General features: G+C 37.9%; 1 long non-coding RNA gene across 4 annotated transcripts in view; it reads right to left on the minus strand.

Moving 5' to 3' along the window:
- LOC134807015 (uncharacterized) overlaps window positions 1-22,373 on the minus strand; it is a 160,817-nt gene that overhangs the window by 31,822 nt on the left and 106,622 nt on the right. The window lies entirely within an intron of this gene.

Here is a 22,373-nt window from a genome sequence, read left to right on the forward strand (position 1 = left end):
CTGCTGCCTGGCGGTGCTGCAGTGGTGGATCTTCAGGAGGTCCTGGGCTTCGGCTGGGGAGCGGGGGCGGTCAAGGGGAAGCAGAGTCGGGGGGCGGTTGGGAAGCACGGAAACAAAAGGGGGAAAGAGGGAGAGAGCGGGAAGCCAAAAGCCTACCGTACCGGCTATTACCAGACGGAATCCCATCCAAGTACTAACCAGGAGCGACCCTGCTTAGCTTCAACAAATCAGAGGCGAGCGGGCGCATTCAGGGTGGTGTAGCCTAGACGCCAGCAGGGGCGCCTGGCTGCCCCAAGAGCCCGGCCCAGCAACACACGCACGACTCCAGGCGTCACCGCCGTCCCAGGACCGCGGGTCTCGGATCCGGGACCCCCAGAGGCGCTCGCCGGTGCCCCCAGGCAGCTGTCTCCCTCTACACCCGAGCACCGCCGGCCTCCCAGAGCGTCCCGCCGTCACCGGCGGCCAGACCTGGCGCAGGACAAATGTGGTGCCGCCCTGCTGTTGCTGGGGGGCGCCGGAGGCCTCCGTCCCCTGCCCAGGCTTCCGGCTCTCGGGGCGGCCTCCTTTCAGCCCACGCTCCAGTCCTTCCGCGAGCTCCCGAGCTCCGGGGCTTCCACCACATCTGCCGGCTCAGGACGGGTCGTGCTCATCCCCTAACTTTGTAACTTTTTGTTGCTTCTATTTATATTTTATTGTGCTATGTCTTGAAATGTTGTAGTTATTACTTTTGATTGGATATTCTTTAGTATTCCTACTTTGAGTAAGAGTAGTTTGCACACCACACAGCTATAGTGTTATAATATTCTGTTTTGTTTTGAATCCTATTAGCAGTGAGGATTTTTTTTTTACCTTTAGGTGATCATTCATTGCTCGTTAATGTCCTTTTCTTCCTGACTGAAGTACTCCCTTTAGCATTACTTTAGGACAGGTATGGTATTCATAAAATACTTCAGCTTTTGTTTGTCTGAAAAAGTCAGTATTTCTTTTTATTTGAAGAAAATTTTCACTGTATATTCTGTTCTAAGGTAAAAGTTTTTTTCCTTTAATACTTTAAATATTTATTGCTTCTCTCTCCTGGCCAGTATAGTTTCCACTGTAAAGTCTGCTGCCAGACGTGTTGGAGCTCCCCAGTATGTTATTTGTTCCTTTTCTCTTTCTTGGTTTAGAACTTTTCTTTATCTTTGACTTTTGGAAGATCTATTGAATGCTTTGAAGTAGTCTTTTTTGTGTTAAATCTTCTTAATGTTCTATAACATTTTTTGTAGGTGGATATGGATATCTTTCTCTAGGTTTGGAAAGTTCTGTGTTATTATCCCTTTGAATAAATTTTTCTACCCCTGCCTCTTTCTCTATATCTTCTTGAAAACCAATAACTCTTAGATCTGTCTTTGTGAGGTTATTTTCTAGATCCTCCCCTGCCTCTTTCTCTACATCTTCTTTAAAACAAATAACTCTTAGAACTGTCTTTGTGAGGTTATTTTCTAGATCCTCCCCTGCCTCTTTCTCTACATCTTCTTTAAAACAAATAACTCTTAGATCTGTCTTTGTGAGGCTATTTTCTAGATCCTGTCCGCATGATTTGTTGTTTTTATTCTTTTTCTTTTTTCTCTTCTATGTATTTTCAAAGAGCCTGTCTTCAAGCTCACTATTTCTTCTGCTTGATCCATTCTGCTATTACATGGCTCTAATGCATTCTTCAGCATGCCAATTGCATTTTTCAGCTCAGAATTTCTGCTTTATTTGCTGTAACTATTTCAATCTCTTTGTTGAGTTTAGCTGATAAAATTTGGAATTTCTTTACTTTGCTATCTTAAATTTCTTTCAGTTTTTTTTTTTTTAAATACAGCTATTTTGAATTCTCTGTCTGAAACATCACATATCTCTTTTTCTCCAGGATTTGTCCCCAGTGCCTTATTTAGTTCACTTGGTGAGGTCATGTTTTCCTGGATGGTGTTGATGCTAGTAGATGTTCTTCAGTGTCTGGACATTAAAATCTTGGGCATGCAGCACCATATGAGAGGTTTAAAAAATAAAATTTAAAGAGAGAAAAGGTGAGTATTTATTGTAGTCTTCATTGTCTGGGCTTATTTGTAGCTGTCTTTCATGGGAAGGCTTTTCACATATTTGAAAAGAGTTGGGTGTTGTGATCTAAGCCATATCTGCTTTATGGGGCACCTTATACCCAATAATGCTGTAATTCTTCCAGACTCAGAGAAGTACCTCCCTGACAGCCTTCAACAAGATCCAAGAGAATTTTCTGGATTACTAGCCAGAGACTCTTTTTCCCTACCCTTATTTTCTCTCAAAGATACAGAGTCTTTCTCTCTGTTCTAAGCCACCTAAAGCTGGGAGAAGAAAGACACAAGCACCCCTGGCCACCACCACTATGATGCCCTGGATCAGACCTGAAGCTAGCACAGCACGGGTCTTGCTGAAGTCCTGCTGCATGCACTTTCTGACGACTGCCTATGTTCACTCAAGGCCTTTGGTCTCTACAATTAGCAGTTGGCAAAGCCAGACAGGCCTGTGTTCTTTTCTTTAGGGCAGTGAGATCCCTCAGTCCCTGGCTGGGTCCAGAAGTGCCATTCAGAAGTCAGGGCTTTGGCCACTTTTTAATAGGGTTTTTTGTTTTTCTCTTGTAAATTTAAGTTCCTTATACTGAATATTAGATCTTTGTCAGATACATAGTTTGTAAATATTTTTCCTCATTCTATATGTTGTCTGTTCACTCTCTTGATAATTTCTTTTGCTGAGCAGAAGCTTTTAAGTTTAATTAGATCCCACTTGTCAATAGTTGTATTTGTTGTTTTTGATGTCTTATCATGAAATCTTTGCCTCTTTCTATGTCCAGGATGGTATTGTCTATGCTGTCTTCCAGGGCTTTTATAGTTTTGTGTTTTACATTTAAGTATTTAATCCATCTTGAGTGATTTTTGCTTATGGTATAAGGAAGAAGTCCAACTTCAATCTTCTGCATATCGCTAGCCAATTATACCAGCACCATTTGTTGAATAGGGAATCTTTTCCCCATTGCTTGTTTTTGCCAGCTTTGTCAAAGATTAGATAGTTGTAGGTATGTGGTCTTACTTCTAACCTCTCTATTCTGTTCCACTGGTGTATGTGTCTGTTTTTGTACTAGTACCATGCTGTTTTGGTTACTATACTGCTGTAGTATAGTTTGAAGTCGGGTAATGTGATGCTTCAAGCTTTGTTCTTTTTGCTTAGGATTGCCTTGGCTACTTAGGTTCTTTCTTGGTTCTATATGAATTTTTGAATAGCTTTTTTCTACTTCCATGAAGCATGTCATTGGTAGTTTAATAGGAATAGCCTTGGGCAGAACAACCATTTAAATGATATTAATTATTTCTCTCCATTAACATGGAATGATTTTTCATTTATCTGTGTCTTCTCTGACTTCTTTGAGCAGTGTTTTGTAATTTTCATCGTACAGATTTTTCACCTCCCTGGTTAGCTGTATTCGTATGTACTTTATTCTTTTTGTGGAAATTGTGAATAAAATTGCCTCTCTGATTTGGCTCTTAGTTTGGCTTTTCTTGGTGTATAGGAATGCTAGCAAATTTCGTACATTGATTTTGTGTCCTGAAACTTTGTGGAAGTTGTTTATCAGCTTAAGGAGCTTTTGGGTCGCAACTATAGGGTTTAGATAGATAATTATGTTGTCTGCAAACAGACGTAGTTGGACTTCTCTTTCTATTTAAATACCCTTCGTTTCTTTCTCTTGTCAGATTGCTCCAGAAAGGACTTCTAATACTATGTTGAATAGGAGTGGTGAGAGAGGGCATCCTTGTCTTGTGCGTGTTTCAAGGAGGATGCTAGCAGATTTTGCCCATTTAGTATAATGTTGGCTGTGAGTTTGTCAAGGTGGCCTTTATTATTTTGAGGTATGTTCCTTTGATACCTCATTTATTGAGAATTTTAACATGAAGCTTTGTTGAATTTTACTGAAAGCCTTTTCTACATCTATTGAGACAATCACGTGGTTCTTACCTTTAGTTTAATTTATGTTATGAATCACATTTTATTGATTTGCCCATGATGGACCAACCTTCCATTCCAGGGAAGAAGCTTACTTCATTATGGTGAATTAGCCTTTTGATGTGTTGCTAGATTCAGTTTGCAAGTATTTTGTTGTGGATTATTGAATGGATGTTCATCAAGGATACTGGCCTGAAGTTTTCTTCTTTTGTTGTGTCACTTCCAGGCTTTGGTATCAGGATGATTCTGGCTTCGTAGAACAAGTTGGGGAGGAGTCCCTCCTCCTCTATTTCTTGAAATAGTTTCAGTAGGACTGGTACTGGCTCTTCTTTGTACATCTGTTAAAATTTATTAATCTATCAGATCCTGGGTTTTTTTGGGGGGGGTGTTGATAGGCTATTTATTATGGATTCAATTTTTGGAGCTCATAATTTGTCTGCTCAGAGACTGAATTTCTTCCTGGTTCTGTCTTGAGAGAGTATATGTGTCCAGGAATTTATTAATCTCTTCTAATGTTTCTAATTTGTGTGTATAGAGGTGCTCATAGTAGTTTCTGGTTGTTATTTTTATTTCTCTGGGGTCAGTGGTAACATTCCCTTCATCATTTCTAATTTTATTTATTTGAATCTTCTCTCTTTTCTTCTTTATTAATCTAGCTAGTGCCCTATCTATCTTATTAATTTTTTCCAAAAACCTTGATTAAGTGATCTTTTGAACAGTTTTTCATGTCTCAATTTCCTTCAATTCAGCTCTGATTTTAGTTATTTCTTGTCTTCTATAAGCTTCGTGGTTGAGTTCTTGCTTCTCTAATTCTTTCAGTTGTGATGTTAGGTGGTTAATTTGAGATATTTCTAATTTTTTGATATGGGCATTACTTCTTATGCCCTACTCTAACTTTTGTCCTTCTAGAAAACTCAGAACTATGCTTTCTAAACCAATTCAGACTTTCTCAGTGAATCAGCCTGGTCTCCCTGAGGCAAAGTTAGCAATTTTCCATTACTCATGGTTCTCTTTCTCTGTAAGAATATCTAATGCAACAATGCAAGTGTTTATTTCACTCCTGGTAATGTGGGGAACTCCTTTTGGCTGAGACCAAGACATGAAACCTTGTTCTTTCAACATTAATGAAGATCTATTTAGAAAGCCTCCATTTTTACAGAAAAGATATATAAACACCAATGAAAATAAATATGAAATTATATGACGTACAATTATATTGTGGAAAGACTGAATAAATAAATGAACTAAGCTCTAAGAAAAATGACGATGATATAAAATGATATAGAAATAAAAACCTGGGCTGGTATAGCATAATTAATGTATCAGTAAAGTATGTACATTGTAGAAGGGGCAGGAAGACAGTGTAGAGAGTGAGACCTGACCAAAAGCTTTAAGGAAAGTTCTATACCCTTAAACGAGATTAAAGTGGACTCAGGAAAACATGGGCCACATGAGGGGAAGGACACATGTTTCAGACGGGCCAAAGCTCAGAGCATCTCTACCTTCTCCAGGAGGAAAGGGGAGGCAAAGCAGCAGGCAGAAGACAGCACGGCCAGGTCAGCACAGGGCACCCAGGCCAAGCCAGGTGGGCTCCGTTGTACAGCCCACTGCCAGGTGGGCTTTATTCATTAGTTTGTTTTGTTTCCTTTAGTAATGAAGACACATGATCAAAGTTGACCTTTGTAAATGTTGCTGCAGCTGAACAAAAAGATGGATAAAACCAGTGTTTTAAAAATTATGTTGTGTACAGCACTAGCCTCAGTGAGACATTAGTAGAACACACAGGCATACACATGCACACACACTCACACTGAGCCCAGATTATTCTGGCAAATGTTGGGTTAAGCAAATTAAAAGAAACATCTTAGTTCTGGACTTCTCAGAACCTGGAATGTGGATATATGACTCATAAAACAGCAAGGTTAAGACAGAGCATGTCATTTTTTCCCAGAAATGTTGAAACACTTTCCTTCCCTTGGCTTCAGTGTCATCTTCTTTCTCCTGGTTCTCCATCAACCTCTTTGGCTGCTCCTTCTTGATTTCCTTTTTGACAATCTGCTGCTGCTCAGCCATTCTCTTTTCATTCCCCATGGATTTCTCAAGTGTGTTTCTATTCCGGCATTTTAAACTTTCCTTGTTTTTCCTGACACCTCTCCTTGTCTGACCCTGCCCTGTTCTAAGGCAGGTGTTCCATCCGTGTGCGCTTTTGGCATCCTGGGATGCTCCCAGAATGTTCCCTGCCACACTCCATCAGGTTTTCTCAGCAGACTCCGCGAGGGTAGCAGCCTTGTCTCCACCGTTCCTTCAATGCTCACCACATAACACAGAAGCTGACTCCATAACATTTAGTTGGCCAACTGAGACTAATTGTATGTTCCTCTAGATCTTAAAAAGTTACAGAAACATAGCACAATAGACAAAAAAATATCTTTAGTCAGGAGTTCTCTATACATGTACAAGAGTTTGAAGTCATTATTAAAGCAAAGAGAAAGAGAAACTGTCACAGAATTCCCTAAGATAAATTATTTTGCTTTAATCTTCAATTCATCATGTGAGATAATCAAGACCATGTGTTACTGTAAATATTTCTAGCTTAAAACACAATGACCTGATTTTTATTGTTTGAAATAACTGCAATATAAATCATTTAATCAGAAATTGCATAAATAATCCTTTCAAATAAAATTCTGCCTAAATTTTACATTACTCATATGTTCAAATGATAATGAACCCATAAGCTTTTCTAATACCTCAGTCAAAACATTGTACTGATTCCAGGTGTGGGAATCGTATCTGAAAGTTATTTTACAGATGGGGAAAAGGTACGTACGTGACATTGGCCTTTGCACTACTGTGCCCTTTTGGGTCAGGAAAAAGCTGTTCCCTTAAAATCCTAAAAACTCTTCTGTCAGGTCTGAAGGGTGGGTGGGAAACACAGTTTTACAAACTTTAGCAACAGATGTTTTATTCCTTGCTTAAAGCAGTGACTAGATAAAGGCCAGTAGAAGAGTCTCCAATGTTTCTTTAGAAGCGTGCGCCTGAGAACATCTTCCTGAAACACTCCCTTGTCTCTGCCAAAAATCACCTTTGGTAGGAAAATCACAGCTCAGCAGGCTGAGGAGATCCAAGGGCATCATTGAGCTCTGAGGCTTATGAGAGAAGAGAGAGAGATCTAAGACTTTTTTTGTATAAATTTATGGGTTCCAAGTGCAATTTTGCTGTAAGCATGGATGGCATAGTGGTGAAGTCAGGGCTTTTAGGTATCCATCACCAGAATAATGCACATTGTACCCATTAAGTAATTTCTCACTATTCACCCCTTCCATCCCCTCACCCTGCAGAGTCTCCATTATCATTCCACTCTCTACATCAATACCCTCACATCTTTTAGCACCCGCTTATGAGTGATAAAATACGATGTTTACTCTGTGTCTGGCTTGCTTCACTTACAACAATGGCCTCCAGTTCCATCCATGTGTCTTCAAAAGTTATGATTCTACTGTTTTTTATGCCTGAATAGTATTTCATTGTGTATATTTTCTACATTTTCTTTCTCCAATCATTTGTTGATGGACATTCAGTTTGATTTTATGTCTGTGCTATTGGGAATAGTGTTGCAACAAATACACGAGTACAGTTATCTTTCTGATAAATTGATTTCTTTTCCTTTGCATAAATACTCAGTGGTGGGATTGCTGAATCAGACAGAGCCAATAGATAATCAGTAATGGTGGCCAATCGTCAGCTAGAAAAAAGTGCTTAGCAGGGCTTGAAAACACCGAAACTCTGAGACAACTGAGCTTCAAAAACTTCAACAGCCCTGAGTGAAAAGTCCAAACACGTTTATCTACCATTCAAGGACGCTTTATTGTCTGTCCTTTGTGTATCTCAGTAGTCTCTTTTTACCACACTGTCTATATACTGCATGAGCCATTTATATGAAACTATCTGACACTCCAAGGCATCTTATACTATATATTCAACCTAGTATATATACTATATACTAGGGATACACAGAGTATCCCTAGTACCTAGCACAGTCCTGGCATATAGTTTGCTACTAAACGTTTGCAGAATGAAGGAATTATCTTGTATCCAGGTTCCAAGTTTTAAGGTGATTCTTCACTAAAAAAAAAGTATTACAGTTCACAAATAATCTATTTCCCTTTTTACAAATGGGATCGATTTTAATCTTATCCCCTAATAACTTTACTTTCATTTACTCCCATCTAAATATACTGTCTTAAGAGAGCAATAAGAAAGAGAGTTGAAGCTGGAGTTTGAAGAATTGTACATGGTCCTGTGATACCCTACCTGCTTTAACCTGAGTGACTCTCTCCTAGCGGAGAGAGAGCCGGACAGACTCTATTTCAGTTTCTTCAAGTGCAGCCCCCTTTACCTCCCTCCCTTAAGGCCATAACTAGTGTAAATTGACTCAAAGCACGTCCAGGAATGCACTTACTGATAAGATATTTAGGCAAGCCACACAAGCAGCTCCTGGGGACACACTCAGTGAATATCACACAAAACCCCTGCATTTCTCTCTTTGTGATAGTTTAAGCCCTGCACCTGGAACTGTTTATTTGTTTTGTAACTGCTTTTGTAACCAATCAATTTTTTAACTATTTGCCAGCTCTGCCTCTGTAAAAATTGTTTCAATAAACTCCCCCCTCCCCTGTTTAGACCACGGAATAAAAAATAAAAAACAGCCCCTTCCTCGGGGCCAAGAGAATTTTGAGTGTTAGCTGCCTCACGGTCGCTGGCTAATAAAGGACTCCTTAATTTGTCTCAAAGGGTGGCGTTCCTCTATAACTCGCTTGGTTACAACAGTCCACACTGTGGCCTGAGGTGCATCGCGCACCTGAACTTCATCTGTTAGGTATGTCAGGGAAGATAAGCAGGGTGAGAGTGGCCTCATCAGAGGACCCCAGAACTCTGGCTTCCCCACCTGGCAAGTGCACCTCTGCGAACAAAGACTTCAGAGCCAGATGACAAGAACGGCCCAAGCAGTCCACCAGGGAAACCTGGGCCCAGTGTACATCAATGCAGAGCATCAAGCACGGTGTAACAGGTGCACAGTTGCCTATTCCTGTTCAGAGATGACTGCATCCCACACACTGTAAAATGAGGAAATGCAGAGAAGCAGATGTAGCTGAAGAAGACAGCAGGAGCAACAAGGAGGGACAACCACGACCTAGGAAGGCACGATGCCAGAGACGCCTGGACCCCATGCTTGGCTCAGTGCCTGTTATACTCTTGGGACCCAGGACTTTCCCTCTCCATCACAATGCATACTTGATATTTTTTGTTGTTTAAAATATTGTCCTTAGTTTTCACCTTTCTTTGTGATTCGTTAGTTCATCTCACAGAGTTGAACATTTCTTTTTATTGAGCAGTTTGGAAATACTCTTATTGTAGAATCTGCAAGTAGAACACTGGAGGGCTGTGCGGCCTATGTTAGAAAAGGAAATATCTTCAAATAAAATTTAGACAGAAGCAATCTCAGAAACTACTTTGTGATGTGTGCATTCACCTCACAGAGTTAAACCATTCTTTTGATTACACAGTCTATGAAATCTCTTTTTGTAGAATCTGCAAGTGAACATTTGGAGTGCTTTGAGGCCTATGGTGGGAAAGGAAATATCTTCACATAAAAACTAGACAGAAGAATTATGAGAAACTTGTTTGTGATGGCTGAGTTCATCTCACCGAGTTGAAACTTTCTTTTGATTGAGCATTTTGGCAACAATCTTTTGCAGAATCTGCAAGTGGACATTTGGAGCGCTTTGCGGCCAAAGTTACAAAAGGAAATATCTTCAAATAAAATCTAGAGAGAAGCAATCTGAGGAACTTCTTTGTGACGTGTGCATTCATCCCACAGAGTTAAAACTTTCTTTTGATTGAGGAGTTTTGAAACTCTCTTTTTGTAGAATCTGCCAGTGGACATTTTGAGGGTTTTTAGGCCTATAGTGGGAAAGGAATTATCTTCACATTAAAACTAGACAGAAGAATTCTGAGAAACTGGTTTGTGATGTGTCCATTCATCTCACAGAGTTGAAAATTTCTTTTTATTGAGCAGTTTGTAAACACTCTTTTTGTAGAATCTGCAAGTGGACATTTGGAGCGCTTTGCGGCCTATGATAGAAAAAGAAATATCTTCAAATAAAATCAAGACAGAAGCAAACTGAGAAACTTCTTTGTGATGTGTGCATTCATCTCACAGAGTTAAAACTTTCTTTTGATTGAGCAGTTTTGAAACTCTCTTTTTGTAGAATCTGCAAGTTGACATTTGGAGTGCTCTGAGGCCTATGGTGGAAAAGGAAATATCTTCACATAAAAACTAGAAAGAATAATTCTGAGAAACTTCTTTGTGATGTGTGCATTCATCTCACAGAGTTGAACCTTTCTTTCTATTGAGCAGTGTGGAAACACTCTTTTTGCAGAATCTGCAAGTGGACATTTGGAGGGCTTTTTTTCCTATGGCAGAAAAGGAAATATCTTCACATAAAATCCAGACAGAAATAATCTGAGAAACTTTTTTGTGATGTGCACATTCATCTCAAAGAGTTAAAACTTTTGATTGAGGAGTTTCAAAAGTCTCCTTTTGTAGAATCTGCTAGTGGACATTTGGAGCACTTTGATGCCTATAGTGGAAAGGGAAATATCTTCACATAAAAACTAGGTAGAAGTATTCTGAGAAACTTCTTTGTGATGTGTGCATTCATCTCACAGAGTTGAACATTTCTTTTTATGGAGCAGTTTGGAAACACTCTTTTTGTCATATCTGCAAATGGACATTTGGAGCGCTTTGCGGCCTATTGTTGAAAAGGAAATATCTTCACATAAAATCTAGACAGAAGCAATCTGAGAAACTTCTTTGTGATGTGTGCATTCATCTCACAGAGTTAAAACTTTCTTTTGAATGAGAAGTTTTGAAACTCTCTTTTTGTAGAATCTCCTAGTGGGCATTTGGAGTGCTTTGAGGCCTATGGTGGAAAATGAAATAGCTTCACATAAAAACTAGACAGAAGAATTCTTAGAAACTTCTTTGTGATGTGTGCATTCATCTCACAGAGTGGAACCTTTCTATTGATTGAGCAGTATGGAAACATTCTTTTTGTAAAATGTGCAACTGGACATTTGGAGTGCTTCACAGTTTATGGTAGAAAAGGAAATATCTTCATATACAATTTAGACAGAAGAAATCTGGGAAACTTCTTTGTGATGTGTGCATTCACCTCACCGAGTTAAACGTTTCTTTTGATAGAGCAGTTTCAAAACTCTGTTTTTGTAGAATCTGCAAGTGGACATTTGCAACTCCTTGAGGCGTATAGTGGAAAAGGAAATATCTTCACATAAAAACTAGACAGAAGAATTCTGGGAAACTTCTCTGTGATGTGTGCATTCATCTCACAAAGTTGAAACTTTCTTTTGATTTAGCAGTTTGAAAGCACTATTTTTTCAGTGTCTACAAGTGGACATTTGCAGCGATTTGCTGCCGATGGTACAAAACGAAATAACTTCACTTAAAATCTAGAAAGAAGCAATCTGAGGAACTTCTTTGTGATGTGTGCATTCATCTCACAGAATTAAACATTTCTTTGATTGAGCACTTTTGAAACTCTCTTTTTGTAGAGTCTGCAAATTGACATTTTGAACGCTTTGTGTCTTATGGTGGAAAAGGAAATAGCTTCCAAGAAAACTACACGGAAGAATTCTGAGGAACCTCTTTGTGACGTGTCCATTCTTCTCACAAAGTTGAAAATTTCTTTTGATTGAGTAGTTTGGAAATACTCTTTTTGTAGCATCTGCAAGTGAACATTTGGAGCACTTTGTGGCCTATGGTATAAAAGGAAATATCTTCCCATAAAATCTAGACAGAAGCAATCTGAGAAACTTCTTTGTGATGTGTCCATTCATCTCACAGTGTTAAACCTTTCCTTTGATTGAAGAGTTTTGAAACCCTCTTTTTGTAGCATTATCTTCAAGTGGACATTTGGAGCACTTTGCGGCCTATGTTAGAAAAGGAAATAACTTCACATAAAATCTAGACAGAAGCAATCTGAGAAACTTCTTTGTGAGGTCTGAATTCATCTCACAGAGTTAAACCTTTCTTTTGATTGAGGTGTTTTGAAACTCTCTTTTTGTAGTATCTTCACGTGGACATTTGGAGTGCTTAAATGCCTGTGGTGGAAAAGGAAATATCTTCATGTAAAAACTAGACAGAAGAATTCTGAGAAACTTCTTTGTGATAGGTGTGTTCATCTCACAGAGTTGAATCTTTCTTTTCATTGAGCAGTTTGGAAACACTCTTTTTGTAGAACCTGCAAGTGGATATTCAGAGCGCTTTGGGGCCTATAGTAGAAAAGGAAATATCTTCACATAAAATCTAGACAGAAGTAATCTGAGAAACTTATTTGTGAAATGTGCATTCACCTCACAGAGTTAAATCTTTCTTTTGATTGAGGAGTTTGGAAACTCTCTTTTTGTAGAATCTGCAAGTGTATATTTTGAGCGTTTTGAGGCCTATAGTGGGAAAGTAAATATCTTCACATAAAAACTAGAGAGAAGAATTCTGAGAAATTTCTTTGTGATGTGTGCGTTCATCACACAGAGCTGAATCTTTCTTTTTATTGAGCAGTTTGGAAACCCTCTTTTTGTAGAATCTGCAAGTGGACATTTGGAGTACTTTGTGGCCTAAGGTAGAAAAGGAAATATCTTCACAGAAAATCTAGACAGAAGCAATCGTAGAAACAGCTTTGTGATGTGTGCATTCATCTCACAGAGTTAAACCTTAATTTTGATTGAGCAGTTTTGAAACTCTCTTTTTGTAGAATCTGCAAGTGGACATTTGGAGCGCTTTGTGGTTTTTGGTAGAAAAGGAGATATCTTCAGATAAAATCTAGATAGAAGCAAACTGAGAAACTTCTTTGTTATGTGTGCATTCACCTCACGCAGTTAAAACTTTCTTTTGATTGAGCAGTTCTGAAACTCTCTTTTTGTAGTATCTGCAAATGGCCATCTGGAACACTTTGAGGCCTATGGTGGAAATGGAAATATCTTCACATAAAAACTTGACAGAAGAATTCTGAGAAACTTCTTTGTTATGAATGCATTCATCTCTCAAAGTTGAAACTTTCTTTTGATTAACCAGATTGGAAAGATTGTTTTTGTAGATTCTGCAAGTGGCATTTGGATTTCTTTGCCCCCTAATGTAGAAAAGGAAATATCTTCACATAAAATCTAGACATAAGTAATCTGAGAAATTTCTTTGTGATATGTGCATTCATCTCACAGAGTTAAACCTTTCTTTTGAGGGAACAGTTTTGAAACTCTGTTTTTATAGAATCTGCAATTGGACATTTGGAGCACTTTCAGGCCAATGGTGGAAAAAGAAATATCTTCTCATAAAAACTAGACAGAAGAATTCTTAGAAACTTCTCTGTGATGTGTGCATTCATCCCACAGAGTTCAACGTTTCTTTTGATTGAACAGTTTGGAAACACTCTTTTTGTAAAATCTGCAACTGGACATTTGGAGTGCTTCGCGGTTTATGGTAGAAAAGGAAATATCTTCATATAAAATCTAGACAGAAGAAATCTGGGAAACTTCTTTGTGATGTGTGCATTCATCTCACAGAGTTAAACGTTTCTTTTGATAGAGCAGTTTCAAAACTCTGTTTTTGTAGAATCTGCAAGTGGACATTTGCAACTCCTTGAGATGTATAGTGGAAAAGGAAATATCTTCACATAAAAACTAGACAGAAGAATTTTGGGAAACTTCTTTGTGATGTTTGCATGCATCTCACAAAGTTGAAACTTTCTTTTGATTTAGCAGTTTGGAAGCACTATTTTTTCAGTGTCTACAAGTGGACATTTGCAGCGTTTTGCTGCCTAAGGTAGAAAAGGAAATATCGTCACTTAAAATCTAGAAAGAAGCAATCTGAGAAACTTCTTTGTGATGTGTCCACTCATCTCACAGAGTTGAACATTTCTTTTGATTGAGCAGTTAGGAAACACTCTTTTTGTAGAATCTGCAAGTGGAGATTTGGAGCACTTAGCAGCCTATGGTAGGAAAGGAAATATCTTCACATAAAATCTAGACAGAAGCAATCTGAGAAACTTCTTTGTGACGTGTGCATTTATCTCACAGTGTTAAACCTTTGTTGTCATTGAGTAGTTTCGAAACTCTCTTTTTGTAGAATCTGCAAATGGACATTTGGAGGGCTTTGAGGGCTATGTTGGAAAAGGAAATATCTTCACATAAAAACTAGACAGAAGAATTCTGACAAACTTTTTTGTGATGTGTACATTCATCTCCCAGAGTTGAACCTTTATATTGATTGAGCAGTTTGGAAAAACTCTTTTTGTAGAATCTGCAAGTGGATATTTGGAGCGCTTTGTGGCCTATGGTAGAAAAGGAAATATCTTCACATAAAATCGAGAAAGAAACAATCTGAGAAACTTATTTGCGATGTGTACATTCATCTCACAGAGTTGAAGCTTTCTTTTGATTGAGCAGTTTGGAAACACTCTTTTTGTAAAATCTGCAGGTGGACATTTGGAATGCTTTGCGGCCTATGATAGAAAAGGAAATATCTTCATATCACAAAGAGAGAGTTTTAAAACTGCTCAAATTAAAGAAAGGATCAACTCTCTGTGATGAACGCACACATCACAAAGAAGTTTCTCAGAATTCTTCTGTCTAGTTTTTATGTGAAGATATTTCCTTTTCCACTGCAGGCCTCAAACCACTCCAAATATCCTCTTGCAGATTCTACAAAAAGACAGTTTCAAAACTGCTCACTCAAAAGAAAATTTTAACTCTGTAAGATGAATGCACACATCACAAAGTAGTTTCTCAGATTGCTTCTGTCTATAATTTATGTGAAGATGTTTCCTTTTCTACCATAGGCCCCAAAGCGCTCCAAATGTCCATTTGCAGATTCTACAAAAAGAGTGTCTCCAAATTGCTCAATCAAAAGTAATGTTCAACTCTGTGAGAAGGTCCGCATCACAAAGAAGTTTCTCAGAATTCTTCTGTCTACATTTTATGTGAGGATATTTCCTTTTCCACAGCAAGCCTCAAAGTGCTCCAAATGTCCACTTGCAAATACTACAAAAAGAGAGATTCCAATCTGCTCCATCAAAAGAAAACTTCAGCTCTGTGAGATGAATGCACACATCACAAAGGAGTTTCTCAGATTGCTTCTGTCTAGACATTATGTGAAGATATTTCCTTTTCCAACATAGGACTCAAAGTGGTCCAAATGTCCACTTGTAGATGCTACAAAAGAGAGTTTCAAAACTGCTATATCAAAAGAAAAGTTTAACTCCATGAGATGAATACACATATCTCAAAGAAGTTTCTCAGATTGCTTCTGTCTAGATTTTATGTGAAGATATTTCCTTTTCTACCATAGTCCGCAAAACTCTCCAAATGTCCACCGGCAGATTCTACAAAAAGAGTGTTTCCAAACTGCTCAATTGAAAGAAAGGTTCAACTATGTGAAATGAATGCACACATCACAAAGTTGTTTCTCAGAATTCTTCTGTCTAGTTTTTATGTTAAGATATTTCCTTTTCCACCATACGCCTCAAAGCGCTCCAAATATCCACTTGCGGATTCTACAAAAACAGAGTTTCAAAACTCCTCAATCAAAAGAAAAGTTTATTTCTGTGAGACGAATGCACACATCACAAAGAAGTTTCTCAGATTGCTTCTGTCTTCTTTTTATGTGAAGATATTTCCTTTTCCACCATAGGCCTTAAAACGTTCCAAATATCCACTTGCAGATTCTACAAAAAGACAGTTTCAAAACGGCTCACTCAAAAGAAAGTTTTAACTCTGTGAGAGGAATGCACACTTCACAAACTAGTTTCTCAGATTGCTTCTGTCTACAATTTATGTGAAGATGTTTCCTTTTCTACCATAGGCCCCAAAGCACTCTAAATGTCCACTTGCAGATTCTACAAAAAGAGAGTTTCAAAACTGCTGAATCAAAAGAAAGGTTAACTCTGTGAGATGAATGCACACATCACTCAGAGGTTTCTCAGATTGCATCTTTCTAGATTTTATGTGAGCATATTTAATTTTCTACCACAGGCCACAAAGCTCTCCAATGCTACAAAAAGAGAGTTTCAAAACCGCTCTATCAAAAGATAGGTTCAAATCTGTGAGTTGAATGCACGCATAACAACGAAGTTTACCGGAATACTTCTGTGTAGTTTTATCTGAAGATATTTCCTTTTCCAAAATTGACCGCAAAGCCCTTGAAATATACACTTCCAGATTCTACACAGTAGTGTTTCAAAACTACTCAGTCAATAGAAAGTTTCAACTCTTTGTGATGAATGCACTCATCACAAAGAATTTCCCCAGAATGGTTCTGTGTAGTTTTTTTTTTTTTTTTTTGAAGATATTTCCTTTTCCACCATAGGGTGCAAAAGGATCCAAATATCCACTTGCAGATTCTACAGAAAGAGAGAGTCAAAACTGCTGAATCAAAAGACAGGTTCAACTCTGTGAGTTGAATGCACACATAACAAGAAATTTCACAGAATGCTTCTGTGTAATACTTATGTGAAGATATTCCCTTTTCCACAACAGGCCTCAAAGCTCTCCAAATATCCACTTGCAGATTCTACAAAAAGAGTGTTTCAAAACTGCTCAATCATAATATAGGTTCAACCCTGTGAGATGAATGCACACATCACAAAGAAGTTTCTCAGAATGCTTCTGTGTACTTTTTATTTGAAGATATTTCCTTTTCCACCATAGGCGACAAAGGGCTCCATATATCCACTTGCAGATTCTACAAAAAGAGAGATTCAATACTGCTCAATGAAAAGATAGGTTCAACACTATGAGTTTAAAGCACACATCACAAAGAAGTCTCTCAGAATGCTTCTGTGTAGTTTTTATGTGAAGATATTTCCTTTTCCTCAATTGGCCACAAAGCTCTCAAAATATCCAGTTACATATTCTGCAAAAAGAGAGATTCAAAACTGCTCAATCATTAGATAGGTTACATTCTGTGATTTGAATGCACAAATCATGAAGGAGTTTCTCAGAATGCTTCTGTGTAGTTTTTAAGTGAAGATACTTCCTTTTCCACAGTAGGCCTCAAATCGCTCCAAATATCCACATGAAGATTCTACCAACAGAGTGTTTCAAAACTGCTCAATCAAAAGAAAGTTTCAACTCTGTGAGATGAATGCACACATCACAAAGAAGTTTCTCAGAATGCTTCTGTCTAGTTTTTATGTGAAGATATTTCCTTTTCCACAATAGGCCTCAAGGCGCTCCAAATATCGACTTGCAGATTCTACAAAAAGAGTGTTTCAAAACTGCTCAATCATAAGATAGGTATAACCCAGCAAGATGAATGCACACATCACAAAGAAGTTTCTCAGAATGCTTCACTGTAGTTTTTATTTGAAGATATTTCCTTTTCCACCATAGACTGCAAAGGGCTCCAAATATTCACTTGCAGATTATACAAAAAGAGAGATTCAAAACTGCTCAATCAGAATATCGGTTCAACTCTGTGAGTTGAATGCACACATCACAAAGAAGTCTCCCAGAACGCTTTTGTATAGTTTTTATGTGAAGATATTTCCTTTTCCACAATTTGTCTCAAAGCTCTATGAATATCCACTTGTAGAGTCTGCCAAAAGAGAGATTCAAAACTGCTCAATCAAAAAATAGCTTCTACTCTGCGATTTGAATGCATACCTCACAAAGAAGTTTCTCAGAATGCTTCTCTGTAGTTTTTATTTGAAGATATTTGCTTTTCCACAGTAGGCTTCAAAGCACTCCAAATATCCACTTGCAGATTCTCCAAAAGAGAGATACATAACTGCTCAATCAAAAGATAAGTTTAAATTTGTGAGTTGAATGCACACATAACAAAGAAGTTTCCCAGAATGCTTTTGTGTAGTTTTCATGTGAAGATATTTCCTTTTCCACAATGGGCCCCAAAACTCTCCCAATATCAAATTGCAGATTCTGCATAAAGGGTGTTTCAAAACTGCTCAATCAAAGGAAGTTTTCAACTCTCTCTGATAAATGCACTCATCACAAAGAAGTTTCTCTGAATGCTTCTGTGTAGTTTTTATTTGAAGATATTTCCTTTTACACCATAGAGCACAAAGGGCTCCAAATATCCACTTGCAGATTCTACAAAAAGAGAGTTTAAAAACTGCTCAATCAAAAGATAGGTTCGACTCAGTGAGTTGACGGCACACATCACAAAGTAGTTTCTCAGAATGGTTCTATGTAGTTTTTTTCTGTAAAGATATTTCCTTTTCCACAATAGGCCTAAAAGTGCTCCAAATATCCACTTGCAGATTCTAAAAAAGAGTGTTTCAAAACTGCTCAATTGTAAGATGGGTTCAACCCTGTGAGATGAATGCACACATCAGAAAGAAGTTTCTCAGAATGTTCTGTGTAGTTTTTATTTGAAGATATGTCCTTTTCCACCCTTCGCTGCTAAGGGTTCCATATATCCATTTGCAGATTCTACGAAAAGAGAGATTCAAAACTGCTCAATGAAAAGATAGGTTCAACACTCTGAGTTGAATGCACACATCACAAATAAGTCTCTCAGAATGCTTCTGTGTAGATTATATGTGAAGATATTTTCTTTTCCACAATAGGCCTCAAAAGTACCCAAATATCCAGTTGCAGATTCTGCAAAAAGAGAGATTGAAAATGCTCAATCAAAACATAGGTTCGACTCTGTGAGTTGAATGCATACCTCACAAAGAAGTTTCTAAGAATGCTTCTGTGTTGTTTTTATGTGAAGATATTTGCTTTTCCACAGTAGCCCTCAAAGCGCTCCAAATATACAGCTGCAGATTTTGCAAAAAGAGATATTCAAAACTGCTCAATCAAAAGACAGATTCAACTCTGTGAGTTGAATGCACACATAACAAAGAAGTTTCTCAGATGCTTCTGTGTGGGTTTTATATGAAGATATTTCCTTTTCAACCATAGGCCCCAAAGCACTCCAAATATCCACTTGCAGATTCTACAAAAAGAGTGTTTCAAAACTTCTCAATCATAAGATAGTTTCAACCCTGTGAGATGAATGCACACATCACATAGAAGTTTCTCAGAATGCTTCTGTGTAGTTTTTATTAGAAGATATTTCCTTTTCGACCATAGGCCGCAAAGGGCTCCAAACATCCACTTGCAGATTCTACAAAAAGAGACATTCAAAAACAGCTCAATCAAAAGATAGGTTCAACTATCTGAGTGGAATGCACACATCACAAAGAAGTTTCTCAGAATGCTTCTGTGCCGTTTTTATGTGCATTTATTTCCTTTTCAACAATAGGCCTAAAATCGCTCCAAATATCCACTTGCAGATTCTATAAAAAGAGTGTTTCAAAACTGCACAATCAGAAGAAAGGTTCAAGTTCGTGAGGTGAACGCACACATCACAAAGTAGTTTCTCAGAATGCTTTTGTGTAGTTTTTATGTGCAGATATTTGCTTTTCCACACTTGGCCTCAAAGCACTCCAAATATCCACTTGCAGATTCTACAAAAAGAGTGTTTCAAAACTGCTCAATGGAAAGATATTTTCAACTCTGTGAGATGAATGCACGCATCACAAAAAAGTTTCTGAGAATTCTTATGTGTAGTTTTAATGTGAAGATACCTCCTTTTCCACAATAAGCCTCAGAAGCTCCAAATATCCACTTGCAGAAATTACAGAAAGAGTGTTTCAAAACTGCTCAATCAAACGAAAGGTTCAACCTTGTGAGATGAATGCCTACATCGCAAAGAAGTTTCTTAAAATGCTTCTGTGTAGTTTTTATATTAAGATATATGCTTTTCCACAGTAGGCCTCAAAGCACTCCAAATATTCACATGCACATTCTACAAAAAGAGTTTCAAAACTGCTCAATCATAAGATATGTTCAACCCTGTGAGATGAATGCACACATCACAAAGCAGTTTCTCAGAATGCTTCTGTCTAGTTTTTATTTGAAGAAATTTCGTTTTCCACAATAGGCCTCAAAGCCCTCCAAGTTTCCACTTCCAGTTTCTACAAAAAGAGTTTTTCAAAACTGCTCAATCAAAAGAAAGTTTCAACTCTGTGTGATGAATGGACTCATCGCAAAGAAGTTTCTCTGAATGCTTCTCTGTAGTTTTTATTTGAAGATATTTCCTTTTCCACCACAGGGTGCAAAGGGCTCCAAATATACACATACAGATACTACAAAAGGAGATATGGAAAACTGCTCAATCAAAAGATAGGTTCAATTCTGTGATTTGAATGCACGCATCACAAAGATGTTTCTCAGAATGCTTTTGTGTAATTTTTATGTGAAGATATACCCTTTTCCACAACAGGCGTCCAAGCTCTCCAAATACCCAACTGTAGATTTTGCAAAAACAGAGATTCAAAACTGCTCAATCAAAATATAGGTTGGACTCTGTGAGTTGAATGCACACCTCACAAAGAAGTTTCTCAGAATGTTTCTGTGTATTTTTTATGTGAAGAGATTTGATTTTCCACAGTAGGCCCAAAGCGCTCCAAATATCCACTTGCAGATTCTGAAAAAAGAGAGATTCAAAACTGCTCAATCAAAACATAGGTTCGACTCCATGAGTTGAATGCACACCTCACAGAGAAGTTTCTTAGACTGCTTCTGTGTAGTTTTTATGTGAAGATATACTCTTTTCCACAGAGGGCTTCAAATCCCTCCAAATATCCTCATGCAGATTCTGCAAAAACAGATTCAAATCTGCTTAATCAAAAGATAGGTTAGACTCTGTAAAATGAATGCACACCTCACAGAGTAGTTTCTCAGAATGGTTCTGTGTAGTTTTAATGTGAAGATATTTGGTTTTCCACAGTAGGCCTCAAAGCGCTCCAAATATCCACTTGCAGATTCTACAAAAAGAGCATTTCAAAACTGCTCAATCAAAAGAAAGATTCAACTCTGTGAGATGAATGCACGCATGACAAAGAAGTTTCTGAGAATGCTTCTGTGTAGTTTTTATGTGAAGATATTTCCTTTTCAATATTTGGCCTCAAAAGCTCCAAATATCCACTTGCAGATCCTACAGAAAGAGTGTTTCAAAACTGCTCAATCAAAAGAAAGGTTCAACTCTGTGATGTGAATGCACACATCACAAAGAAGTTTCTCAAAATGCTTCTGTGTAGTTTTTATGTGAAGATATTTGCTTTTCCATGGTAGGCCTCAAAGCACTCCAAATATGCACCTGCAGATTCTACAAAAAGATTGTTTCAAAACTGTTCAATCATAAGATGGGTTCAACCCTGTGAGATGAATACACACATCACAAAGAAGTTTCCCAGAATGCTTCTGTGTAGTTTTTATTTGGAGATATTTTCTTTTCCACCATAGGTCACAAAGGCCTCCAAACATCCACTTGCAGATTCTACAAAAAGAGACATTCAGAAACAGCTCAATCAAAAGATAGGTTCAACTATCTGAGTGGAATGCACACATCACAAAGAAGTTTCTCAGAATGCTTCTGTGTAGTTTTTATGTGCATTTATTTCCTTTTCCACAATAGGCCTCAAAACTCTCCAAATATCCACTTGCAGATTCTGAAAAAAGTGAGTTTCTAAACTGCTCAATCAAAAGATGGTTTCAATCCTATGAGATGAATGTACACATCACAGAGAAGTTTCACAAAATGATTCTGTGTAGTTTTTATGTGAAGATATTTCCTTTTCCACAATAGGCCTCAAGTCGCTCCAAATATCCACTTGAAGATTCTACAAAAAGAGTGTTTCAAAACTGCTCAATCATAAGATAGGCTTAACTCTGTGAGATGAATGAACACATCACAAAGAAGTTTCTCAGAATGCTTCTGTGTAGTTTTTACTTCAAGATATCTCCTTTTCCACCAAAGGCTGCAAAGGGTTCCAAATATCCACGTGCAGATTCTACAAAAAGAGAGATTCAAATCTGTCCAATCAAAAGATAGATTCAACTCTGTGAGTTGAATGCCCACATCACAAAGAAGTTTCCCAGAATGTTTCTGTGCCGTTTTTATGTGAAGATATTTTCTTTTCCACAATTGGCCTCAAAGCTCTCCAAATATCCACTTGCAGATCCTACAAAAAGAGAGTTTAAAAACTGCTCAATCAAAAGATAGGTTCATCTCTGTGAGTTGAAGGCACACATCACAAAGAAATTTCTAGGAATGCTTCTGTGTATTTTTTATGTGCATTTATTTCCTTTTCCACAATCGCTCCAAATATCCACTTGCAGATTCTATAAAAAGAGTGTTTCAAAACTGCACAATCAGAAGAAAGTTTCAAGTCTGTGAGGTGAACGCACACATTACAAAGTAGTTTCTCAGAATGCTTTTGTGTAGTTTTTAT

The sequence above is a fragment of the Pan troglodytes genome, chromosome 14 (assembly GCF_028858775.2).
Source record: "Pan troglodytes isolate AG18354 chromosome 14, NHGRI_mPanTro3-v2.0_pri, whole genome shotgun sequence".
Taxonomy (NCBI): domain Eukaryota; kingdom Metazoa; phylum Chordata; class Mammalia; order Primates; family Hominidae; genus Pan; species Pan troglodytes.